General features: G+C 41.4%; 1 non-coding gene and 2 pseudogenes across 1 annotated transcript; all 3 read left to right on the top strand.

Moving 5' to 3' along the window:
- The first annotated feature begins 2,156 nt into the window (after positions 1-2,156).
- Positions 2,157-2,275, top strand: LOC145392553 (5S ribosomal RNA; annotated as a pseudogene).
- A 4,456-nt stretch (positions 2,276-6,731) lies between these two features.
- LOC145392554 (5S ribosomal RNA) lies at positions 6,732-6,850 on the top strand (annotated as a pseudogene).
- A 4,222-nt stretch (positions 6,851-11,072) lies between these two features.
- On the top strand, positions 11,073-11,191 carry LOC145392614 (5S ribosomal RNA). Its single transcript, XR_013896045.1, has one exon. It is a non-coding gene; the product is annotated as a 5S ribosomal RNA (ribosomal RNA).
- Positions 11,192-12,772: the final 1,581 nt, after the last annotated feature.

Consider the following 12,772-nt stretch of genomic DNA (forward strand, 5'->3'; position numbering starts at 1 on the left):
CATGAATTTTCCTTTAATGGCAGGACTACCTTTACACGTGCTACTGCCTTCCTTTAAACATGGCACTGCCCCCTTTACAGGAGGCAATGCTTCCCTTTACAAATGGCACTGCTTCCTATGCACATAACATTTTATCACCGTATCCTGCCAAAAACTTACTTGTTAAACATTGATTTAAGATATTTTCTTACCTGCTAGGCATTTTCTTTCAGTAGAGGCCATTTCATCAAAGTTGAACACCTGCTTCGGGGAGTATCCTCCTTCCTCGATGATCTTCTTTGGGTGTTCTGGGAAGGAAGATGCAGCATCGATGTCAGCACTAGCAGACTCTCCTTGAATTCGAACATTGGTGAGACTGGCCCTACTCTTGAAGTGCTCAAACTATCCACAGCTGGCCTTAAACACCTCAGTCGAGGAATCACCAGTGGAATGCACTGAAGGAGCAGCCCCAGAGTCGCTACTGGTGGACGGCACTGGTGAACTCTCTGCCTCTTCCTCTTCTCCCAGACTCTCCCAGATTTTAACAGCCTTTTCTTGAATAAGGGGCAGAGACATAGAGATGCTTTTCTGCTGGCAGTTCTCCATCCACACAATCAGAAGCTGCTCCATCTTCTCCATGCGACAGCTGCGGGTCCTCGTGGCTTGGCAGGCGGCAGAAGATAAAGAGAAGGAGGTGGCCATCTTCTCGTACATTTCCTTTTCTTTTGTCACAGTCCCAACAGTTGGTGGAAGGGCTAAAGCTTGCCCAATTTCCGAGACTCCCTGTCCCTCCTCGTGGCATCTAATAATTTCCAATTTCCTCTCCAGAGTCAGAGTACAGTGTCGTTTTTTCTTGGCACCTGGTTCCTCGGATACTGATGATGATGCAAGGCGCTTGGGAAGCATGGTGAAATGACGAAAAGGTGAAGAACAGTGAAAAACAGCATAACGTACAACGAAGCTGAGAGGTGAGGATGGACGTGACTCGACTGGGAAGCACACAAAAATGTGTTTACCAGAGGGGGGTTAGTTCATTTTCTCGCTGCAAGCGAGCACGGCGCTATGCAGTATGCCTATTTTGAATTTTTCGCATTTCCTCTCGTATCCCTTTTCGTACCATCGAGACAGATACTTTCGTATTGTGGAATTTGTCCTACATTTATCGCTTTCGTACGATCGCAAATTCAGACTTCGAGTTTTCGTATTTCGAGGACTCACTGTACTGTCCATGTGTGCTGAACATAATGTACCTGACATATTCATGAAATATTGTCTGTGACACTGTGTGCACATTACTCTACATTAGGAAGATGTAACTCTGTGTACAGGTCAGACTTGCTGAACTAGGTGGAACATGGTTGTTGTAAACACTATTTTGAGTCATTGTAAGTTCCTCAGTTTTGCTCATAAAATGGTGTGTGTATTTGTCTTTTGGTAATATATAAGTGTGCCTTTTGACAGGTGGTGTTTGTGTTTTTCTTTCTTGCCAGTACTGACCCGGTCAGGAACAAAGAACCCAGAACCACACCGTGTCTGTGACCGAGAAATCCGGACTCAGAACATGCTGCATAACAAGGTTTACAAAAAAGTATCGTTACTCAGGGGTCCGATAGATACGTAACGAACACTACGATGGCTGCTGTTCCGAAGGGTTGATACATTCATATCGACGCATTTATTACCTCAAACACAAGAAATGCCTCTTGTATCCCATGCATAACCAACATTGTTGGATATGCAGGGGTACCAACAGTTTCCTAACCCCCTGCCTGTTTTTCCTAAACTATAATCATTTGTCATATTGTTTAGCACAACGTCGTAACGATACTTTTTTGTACGGCTGTACATTTAAAACCAACATACTGAGAAAACGTATAGTTCACTGCAAACGTGTTGCCCTCTGGGAATCTTAAATCTGTTGATGATAAGTGACCAACTTTAGGAATGAGTATAGCCAATTATACAGTGCATGTTTCAGAGTAGGAAAGTAACAGAAAATGGCTTTAAAAGTTCATTATGTTGGAGGTTTTGTTATGCAAAAGTCGAAGATAGTTAATGTTCTAGGAGGGGTGTAAACAGATTTCTAGCTACTTCATAAACCAAGATTGACTACAAATCACCACAAGATTCACTGAAAAAAAAAAAAAAAAAAAAAAAAGTTAATTTCTACAAAGCATGCAGGTGGGCATGCCACGCTGAGTACACCGCTTCCCGTCGGATCAGCGAAGTTAAGCAACCTTGGGTCTGGTTAGTACTTGGATGGGTGACCGCCTGGGAACACCAGATGCTGTTGGCATCCCTACGTGTCAAGGGGGGTTGGTGGAGGATTAGTGCCCCTCCCTGTAAAACAATTAACTCTAAGCCCTTGGCCACCCCGTTTGGGATACATGGCATCTGGCAATGAATGAATGCAGGTTCAGCCTAAAACATGATGCAGACTCATGGATAAAGTATAATATCCTTAACTAGCAACCTCACTTAAGGTGATATATATCTATCTGCCTATCTATACCCTAATGTCTCATTCCCCATAAGGTGTGACCATAAACAAATCACCTCCATGTCACGCTGTCACATACCATCTGGCTGGCCTCCCTCCAACCCCCTCTCGTATACCTTCCTATCACTCCACCTAATCCTTGTTCTCCCTTTCTCCCATGCCCCTCTGCCTCACTCACTGAAAGCCTCCTGGTCAGTCTTTCATTCTTCATGCTCTCCACATGACTAAACTACCTCAGCATACAGTAGTTCTCTGAACTTTCTTAATCACATTCATATCAATACCGCAGTGCTCCTTCCTCATTTTTCAGTCTGTCTCTCCATGAAACTCCATAAGCTTAAGGTAATATGACAGTAAAATTCTGTTTGTGTTCAGTCTCTGAACATCATATAATAGTTACTTGATTTTTAGATAATATCTTTATACCCTGCATTACTTAAAAAACAGATAATAGTCATGCAGGACTTAACCCATCCTCAAAGACATATAACATTCATGGAACCTAATAATTACACCATATGCATGAAGTTTCTCGTCATAGTCATCACAATAATTTTTAGGTTTTCATAGTGATTTTACATTAACAAATACTGACCCATGATAGGCAAGCAAGTACAATTACATATGAACATGTGTGAGAGAGAAAGATGCAAAGATATACACACATAAACACAGTATGGATATATAGGGGTGGTGCGGCAGCCTTGCCTGGCACAATTTTGGAAGGTATCAGACAATCAGACCCTGGCTCCGTTCACTCCACTGACAATGTACCTTTCCCTGTGAGAAACTGTACAATAGTTACCTCCTGCATCAGTGATCCCTGGTACATTAAAAAAAATCCCGAGGGTGGTCACTTAACCAACAGGGCCCTCTGTGGTCCACAGCCTGTCACAGGCCGAAAGTAAGAGTTGTGACCTTTAACTCGTGGCTGTCTCTGCAAAAGATCTTAGACTGCAATCATTAAATCACTACTGTACTACATTTGAAGCACCGAATTTCATAAGCTATGAACAACCACTTTGCTGCCAGCTGTATGAATTGTAGATATTATTGGTTTATGTTTGGTATATGACATACGAAACTACAACAGTAAGAGAAGGAACGATACTCAATTTTGGGGAGCAATACCAAATCCTGGCAGTGGGTTACTGAAGAACCTTTGCTTTTGGCTTTACCTTATAACATAATATTTATCTGAAACTTGATTTGTTTTATATAAACAGCGACACTGAAATTATAGCAGATTTGTTACTCACATCAAAGGAGCGTAAATGTATCAGAAATCTAACCTAAACATTGGGCATTTATTTTTTATCGTTGTAAAATTTGCCTGTAACATCACTTTTTAGACACACACATGCATAATTTTTACTTCATTCTAACGGCAAGCACTGTAATTACGAAGTTAATATCATTCCCAAAAAACACATGCCTACCCTAACTCCCTGCAAGGAGACACACACGCATGTTAGTTCTGTAAAAAACAGAGTCGTATCTTACTTACCTCCGTCTAATGAGACCTTGCGCCAATTAAGAAATCTAACCTGAACATGGAGAATTTATGCTTCACTGTCGTAAAATTTGCCTATAACATCGCTTTTAGGACACACATGGAAAAATTTAACTTCATTCTAATGCAGGCAGTGTAATTATGAAGTAAATTTCACCCCTGAAAAACACAAGCCTAACTCCCTCTAGCGTGACCTTGCGCCTAACCCACATAAACATGGAACATTTATGTTTCATCCTCGTAAAATCTGCCTAGAACATCACTTTTAAGACACACATGGATAAATTAAACTTCATTCTAATGGCAGGCAGTGTAATAATGAAGTAAATTTCACCCCCGAATGAGGCCTATCCCAACTCCCTTCAGCGTGATCTTGCGCCTACCTCACATAAACATGGAACATTTATGTTTCATCCTTGAAAATTTGCCTATAACAACACTTTTGAAACACTTGCATAGATTTCACTTCATTCTAATGGCAGGCAGTGTAATTATGAATTTCACTAGACAAATGCACAGACCTTACGTAAACAAGGAGCATTTACAATTTATCCCAAAACATCATTTTTAAGAATAAACTGCATGAATTTTCCTTTAATGGCAGGACTACCTTTACACGTGCTACTGCCTTCCTTTAAACATGGCACTGCCCCCTTTACAGGAGGCAATGCTTCCCTTTACAAATGGCACTGCTTCCTATGCACATAACATTTTATCACCGTATCCTGCCAAAAACTTACTTGTTAAACATTGATTTAAGATATTTTCTTACCTGCTAGGCATTTTCTTTCAGTAGAGGCCATTTCATCAAAGTTGAACACCTGCTTCGGGGAGTATCCTCCTTCCTCGATGATCTTCTTTGGGTGTTCTGGGAAGGAAGATGCAGCATCGATGTCAGCACTAGCAGACTCTCCTTGAATTCGAACATTGGTGAGACTGGCCCTACTCTTGAAGTGCTCAAACTATCCACAGCTGGCCTTAAACACCTCAGTCGAGGAATCACCAGTGGAATGCACTGAAGGAGCAGCCCCAGAGTCGCTACTGGTGGACGGCACTGGTGAACTCTCTGCCTCTTCCTCTTCTCCCAGACTCTCCCAGATTTTAACAGCCTTTTCTTGAATAAGGGGCAGAGACATAGAGATGCTTTTCTGCTGGCAGTTCTCCATCCACACAATCAGAAGCTGCTCCATCTTCTCCATGCGACAGCTGCGGGTCCTCGTGGCTTGGCAGGCGGCAGAAGATAAAGAGAAGGAGGTGGCCATCTTCTCGTACATTTCCTTTTCTTTTGTCACAGTCCCAACAGTTGGTGGAAGGGCTAAAGCTTGCCCAATTTCCGAGACTCCCTGTCCCTCCTCGTGGCATCTAATAATTACCAATTTCCTCTCCAGAGTCAGAGTACAGTGTCGTTTTTTCTTGGCACCTGGTTCCTCGGATACTGATGATGATGCAAGGCGCTTGGGAAGCATGGTGAAATGACGAAAAGGTGAAGAACAGTGAAAAACAGCATAACGTACAACGAAGCTGAGAGGTGAGGATGGACGTGACTCGACTGGGAAGCACACAAAAATGTGTTTACCAGAGGGGGGTTAGTTCATTTTCTCGCTGCAAGCGAGCACGGCGCTATGCAGTATGCCTATTTTGAATTTTTCGCATTTCCTCTCGTATCCCTTTTCGTACCATCGAGACAGATACTTTCGTATTGTGGAATTTGTCCTACATTTATCGCTTTCGTACGATCGCAAATTCAGACTTCGAGTTTTCGTATTTCGAGGACTCACTGTACTGTCCATGTGTGCTGAACATAATGTACCTGACATATTCATGAAATATTGTCTGTGACACTGTGTGCACATTACTCTACATTAGGAAGATGTAACTCTGTGTACAGGTCAGACTTGCTGAACTAGGTGGAACATGGTTGTTGTAAACACTATTTTGAGTCATTGTAAGTTCCTCAGTTTTGCTCATAAAATGGTGTGTGTATTTGTCTTTTGGTAATATATAAGTGTGCCTTTTGACAGGTGGTGTTTGTGTTTTTCTTTCTTGCCAGTACTGACCCGGTCAGGAACAAAGAACCCAGAACCACACCGTGTCTATGACCGAGAAATCCGGACTCAGAACATGCTGCATAACAAGGTTTACAAAAAAGTATCGTTACTCAAGGGTCCGATAGATACGTAACGAACACTACGATGGCTGCTGTTCCGAAGGGTTGATACATTCATATCGACGCATTTATTACCTCAAACACAAGAAATGCCTCTTGTATCCCATGCATAACCAACATTGTTGGATATGCAGGGGTACCAACAGTTTCCTAACCCCCTGCCTGTTTTTCCTAAACTATAATCATTTGTCATATTGTTTAGCACAACGTCGTAACGATACTTTTTTGTACGGCTGTACATTTAAAACCAACATACTGAGAAAACGTATAGTTCACTGCAAACGTGTTGCCCTCTGGGAATCTTAAATCTGTTGATGATAAGTGACCAACTTTAGGAATGAGTATAGCCAATTATACAGTGCATGTTTCAGAGTAGGAAAGTAACAGAAAATGGCTTTAAAACTTCATTATGTTGGAGGTTTTGTTATGCAAAAGTCGAAGATAGTTAATGTTCTAGGAGGGGTGTAAACAGATTTCTAGCTACTTCATAAACCAAGATTGACTACAAATCACCACAAGATTCACTGAAAAAAAAAAAAAAAAAAAAAAAAAGGTTAATTTCTACAAAGCATGCAGGTGGGCATGCCACGCTGAGTACACCGCTTCCCGTCGGATCAGCGAAGTTAAGCAACCTTGGGTCTGGTTAGTACTTGGATGGGTGACCGCCTGGGAACACCAGATGCTGTTGGCATCCCTACGTGTCAAGTGCGGTTGGTGGAGGATTAGTGCCCCTCCCTGTAAAACAATTAACTCTAAGCCCTTGGCCACCCCGTTTGGGATACATGGCATCTGGCAATGAATGAATGCAGGTTCAGCCTAAAACATGATGCAGACTCATGGATAAAGTATAATATCCTTAACTAGCAACCTCACTTAAGGTGATATATATCTATCTGCCTATCTATACCCTAATGTCTCATTCCCCATAAGGTGTGACCATAAACAAATCACCTCCATGTCACGCTGTCACATACCATCTGGCTGGCCTCCCTCCAACCCCCTCTCGTATACCTTCCTATCACTCCACCTAATCCTTGTTCTCCCTTTCTCCCATGCCCCTCTGCCTCACTCACGTAAAGCCTCCTGGTCAGTCTTTCATTCTTCATGCTCTCCACATGACTAAACTACCTCAGCATACAGTAGTTCTCTGAACTTTCTTAATCACATTCATATCAATACCGCAGTGCTCCTTCCTCATTTTTCAGTCTGTCTCTCCATGAAACTCCATAAGCTTAAGGTAATATGACAGTAAAATTCTGTTTGTGTTCAGTCTCTGAACATCATATAATAGTTACTTGATTTTTAGATAATATCTTTATACCCTGCATTACTTAAAAAACAGATAATAGTCATGCAGGACTTAACCCATCCTCAAAGACATATAACATTCATGGAACCTAATAATTACACCATATGCATGAAGTTTCTCGTCATAGTCATCACAATAATTTTTAGGTTTTCATAGTGATTTTACATTAACAAATACTGACCCATGATAGGCAAGCAATTACAATTACATATGAACATGTGTGAGAGAGAAAGATGCAAAGATATACACACATAAACACAGTATGGATATATAGGGGTGGTGCGGCAGCCTTGCCTGGCACAATTTTGGAAGGTATCAGACAATCAGGCCCTGGCTCCGTTCACTCCACTGACAATATACCTTTCCCTGTGAGAAACTGTACAATAGTTACCTCCTGCATCAGTGATCCCAGGTACATTAAAAAAAATCCCGAGGGTGGTCACTTAACCAACAGGGCCCTCTGTGGTCCACAGCCTGTCACAGGCCGAAAGTAAGAGTTGTGACCTTTAACTCGTGGCTGTCTCTGCAAAAGATCTTAGACTGCAATCATTAAATCACTACTGTACTACATTTGAAGCACCGAATTTCATGAGCTATGAACAACCACTTTGCTGCCAGCTGTATGAATTGTAGATATTATTGGTTTATGTTTGGTATATGACATACGAAACTACAACAGTAAGAGAAGGAACGATACTCAATTTTGGGGAGCAATACCAAATCCTGGCAGTGGGTTACTGAAGAACCTTTGCTTTTGGCTTTACCTTATAACATAATATTTATCTGAAACTTGATTTGTTTTATACAAACAGTGACACTGAAATTATAGCAGATTTGTTACTCACATCAAAGGAGCGTAAATGTATCAGAAATCTAACCTAAACATTGGGCATTTATTTTTTATCGTTGTAAAATTTGCCTATAACATCACTTTTTAGACACACACATGCATAATTTTTACTTCATTCTAACGGCAAGCACTGTAATTACGAAGTTAATCTCATTCCCAAAAAACACATGCCTACCCTAACTCCCTCCAAGGAGACACACACGCATGTTAGTTCTGTAAAAAACAGTCATATCTTACCTCCGTCTAATGAGACCTTGCGCCAATTAAGATATCTAACCTGAACATAGAGAATTTATGCTTCACTGTCGTAAAATTTGCCTATAACATCGCTTTTAAGACACACATGGAAAAGTTTAATTTCATTCTAATGGTAGGCAGAGTAATTATGAAGTAAATTTCACCCCTGAAAAACACAAGCCTAACTCCCTCCAGCGTGACCTTGCGTCTACCCCACATAAATATGGAACATTTATGTTTTATCCTTGAAAATTTGCCTATAACACCACTTTTGAGACACTTGCATAGATTTCACTTCATTCTAATGGCAGGCAGTGTAATTATGAATTTCACTAGACAAATGCACAGACCTTACATAAACAAGGAGCATTTACAATTTATCCCAAAACATCATTTTTAAGAATAACCTGCATGAATTTTCCTTTAATAGCAGGACTACCTTTACACGTGCTACTGCCTTCCTTTAAACATGGCACTGCCCCCTTTACAGAAGGCAATGGTTCCCTTTACACATGGCACTGCTTCCTATGCACATAACATTTTATCACCGTATCCTGCCAAAAACTTACTTGTTAAACATTGATTTAAGACATTTTCTTACCTGCTAGGCATTTTCTTTCAGTAGAGGCCATTTCATCAAAGTTGAACACCTGCTTGGGGGAGTATCCTCCTTCCTCGATGATCTTCTTCGGGTGTTCTGGGAAGGAAGATGCAGCATCGATGTCAGCACTAGCAGACTCTCCTTGAATTCGAACATTGGTGAGACTGGCCCTACTCTTGAAGTGCTCAAACTATCCACAGCTGGCCTTAAACACCTCAGTCGAGGAATCACCAGTGGAATGCACTGAAGGAGCAGCCCCAGAGTCGCTACTGGTGGACGGCACTGGTGAACTCCCTGCCTCTTCCTCTTCTCCCAGACTCTCCCAGATTTTAACAGCCTTTTCTTGAATAAGGGGCAGAGACATAGAGATGCTTTTCTGCTGGCAGTCCTCCATCCACACAATCAGAAGCTGCTCCATCTTCTCCATGCGACAGCTGCGGGTCCTCGTGGCTTGGCAGGCGGCTGAAGATAAAGAGAAGGAGGTGGCCATCTTCATGTACATTTCCTTTTCTTTTGTCACAGTCCCAACAGTTGATGGAAGGGCTAAAGCTCGCCCAATTTCCGAGACTCCATGTCTCTCCTCGTGGCATCTAATAATTTCCAATTTCCTCTCCAGAGTCAGAGTATACTGTCGTTATTTCTTGGCAGCTGGTTCCCCGGATACTGATGATGACGCAAGGCACTTGGGAGGCATGGTGAAAATACGAAAAGGTGAAGAACAGTGAAAAACAGCATAACGTACAACGAAGCTGAGAGGTGAGGATGGACGTGACTCGACTGGGAAGCACACAAAAATGTGTTTACCAGAGGGGGGTTAATTCATTTTCTCGCTACAAGCGAGCACGGCGCTATGCAGTATGCCTATTTTGAACTTTTCGCATTTCCTCTCGTATCCCTTTTCGTACCATCGAGACATTCAGACTTCGAGTTTTTGTATTTTGAGGACTCACTGTACTGTCCATGTGTGCTGAACATAATGTACCTGACATATTCATGAAATATTGTCTGTGACACTGTGTGCACATTACTCTACATTAGGAAGATGTAACTCTGTGTACAGGTCAGACTTGCTGAACTAGGTGGAACATGGTTGTTGTAAACACTATATTGAGTCATTGTAAGTTCCTCAGCTTTGCTCATAAAATGGTGTGTGTATTTGTCTTTTGGTAATATATAAGTGTGCCTTTTGACAAGTGGTGTTTGTGTTTTTCTTTCTTGCCAGTACTGACCCGGTCAGGAACAAAGAACCCAGAACCACACCGTGTCTGTGACCGAGAAATCGGGACTCAGAACATGCTGCATAACAAGGTTTACAAAAAAGTATCGTTACTCAGGGGTCCAATAGATACGTAACGAACACTACGATGGCTGCTGTTCCGAAGGGTTGATACATTCATATCGATGCATTTATTACCTCAAACACAAGAAATGCCTCTTGTATCCCATGCATAACCAACATTGTTGGATATGCAGGGGTACCAACAGTTTCCTAACCCCCTGCCTGTTTTTCCTATACTATAGTCATTTGTCATATTGTTTAGCACAACGTCGTAACGATACTTTTTTGTACGGCTGTACATTTAAAACCAACATACTGAGAAAACGTATAGTTCACTGCAAACGTCTTGCCCTCTGGGAATCTTAAATCTGTTGATGATAAGTGACCAACTTTAGGAATGAGTATAGCCAATTATAAGGTGCATGTTTCAGTGTAGGAAAGTAACAGAAAATGGTTTTAAAAGTTCATTATGTTGGAGGTTTTCTTATGCAAAAGTCGAAGATAGTTAATGTTCTAGGAGGGGTGTAAACAGATTTCTAGCTACTTCATAAACCAAGATTGACTACAAATCACCACAAGATTCACTGGACTATAAAAAAAAAAATAATAAAAAAAAAAGTTGATTTCTACAAAGCATGCAGGTGGGCATGCCACGTTGAGTACACCGCTTCCCGTCGGATCAGCGAAGTTAAGCAACGTTGGGTCTGGTTAGTACTTGGATGGGTGACCGCCTGGGAACACCAGATGCTGTTGGCATCCCTAAGTGTCAAGTGGGGTTGGTGGAGGATTAGTGCCCCTCCCTGTAAAACAATTAACTCTAAGGCCTTGGCCACCCCGTTTGGGATACATGGCATCTGGCAATGAATGAATGCAGGTTCAGCCTAAAACATGATGCAGACTCATGGATAATGTATAATATCCTTAAATAGCAACCTCACTTAAGGTGATATATATCTATCTGCCTATCTATAGCCTAATGTCTCATTCCCCGTAAGGTGTGACCATAAACAAATCACCTCCATGTCACGCTGTCACATACCATCTGGCTGGCCTCCCTCCAACCCTCTCTCGTATACCTTCCTATCACTCCACCTCATCCTTGGTCTCCCTTTCTCCCATGCCCCTCTACCTCACTCACGTAAAGCCTCCTGGTCAGTCTTTTATTCTTCATTCTCTCCACATGACCAAACTACCTCAGCATACAGTAGTTCTCTGAACTTTCTTAATCACATTCATATCAATACCGCAGTGCTCCTTCCTCATTTGTCAGTCTGTCTCTCCATGAAACTCCATAAGCTTAAGGTAATATGACAGTAAAATTCTGTTTGCGTTCAGTCTCTGAACATCATATAATAGTTACTTGATTTTCAGATAATATCTTTATACCCTGCATTACTCATAAAACAGATAATAGCTATGCAGGACTTAACCCATTCTCAAAGACATATAACATTCATGGGACCTAATAATTACACCATATGCATGAAGTTTCTCGTCATAGTCATCACAATAATTTTTAGGTTTTCATAGTGATTTTACATTAACAAATACTGACCCATGATAGGCAAGCAATTACAATTACATATGAACATGTGTGAGAGAGAAAGATGCAAAGATATACACACATAAACACAGTATGGATATATAGGGGTGGTGCGGCAGCCTTGCCTGGCACAATTTTGGAAGGTATCAGACAATCAGGCCCTGGCTCCGTTCACTCCACTGACAATGTACCTTTCCCTGTGAGAAACTGTACAATAGTTACCTCCTGCATCAGTGATCCCTGGTACATTAAAAAAAATCCCGAGGGTGGTCACTTAATAAAACAGGGCCCTCTGTGGTCCACACCCTGTCACAGGCCGAAAGTAAGAGTTGTGACCTTTAACGCGTGGCTGTCTCTGCAAAAGATCTTAGACTGCAATCATTAAATCACTACTGTACTACATTAGAAGCACCGAATTTCATAAGCTATGAACAACCACTTTGCTGCCAGCTGTATGAATTATAGATATTATTGGTTTATGTTTGGTATATGACATACGAAACTACAACAGTAAGAGAAGGAACGATACTCAATTTTGGGGAGCAATACCAAATCCTGGCAGTGGGTTACTGAAGAACCTTTGCTTTTGGCTTTACCTTATAACATAATATTTATCTGAAACTTGATTTGTTTTATACAAACAGTGACACTGAAATTATAACAGATTTGTTACTCACATCAAAGGAGCATAAATGTATCAGAAATCTAACCTAAACATTGGGCATTTATTTTTTATCGTTGTAAAATTTGCCTATAACATCACTTTTTAGACACACACATGCATAATTTTTACT

This window comes from Coenobita brevimanus, chromosome 22 (assembly GCF_032717465.1).
Source record: "Coenobita brevimanus isolate Jiangsu-jjx chromosome 22, ASM3271746v2, whole genome shotgun sequence".
Taxonomy (NCBI): domain Eukaryota; kingdom Metazoa; phylum Arthropoda; class Malacostraca; order Decapoda; family Coenobitidae; genus Coenobita; species Coenobita brevimanus.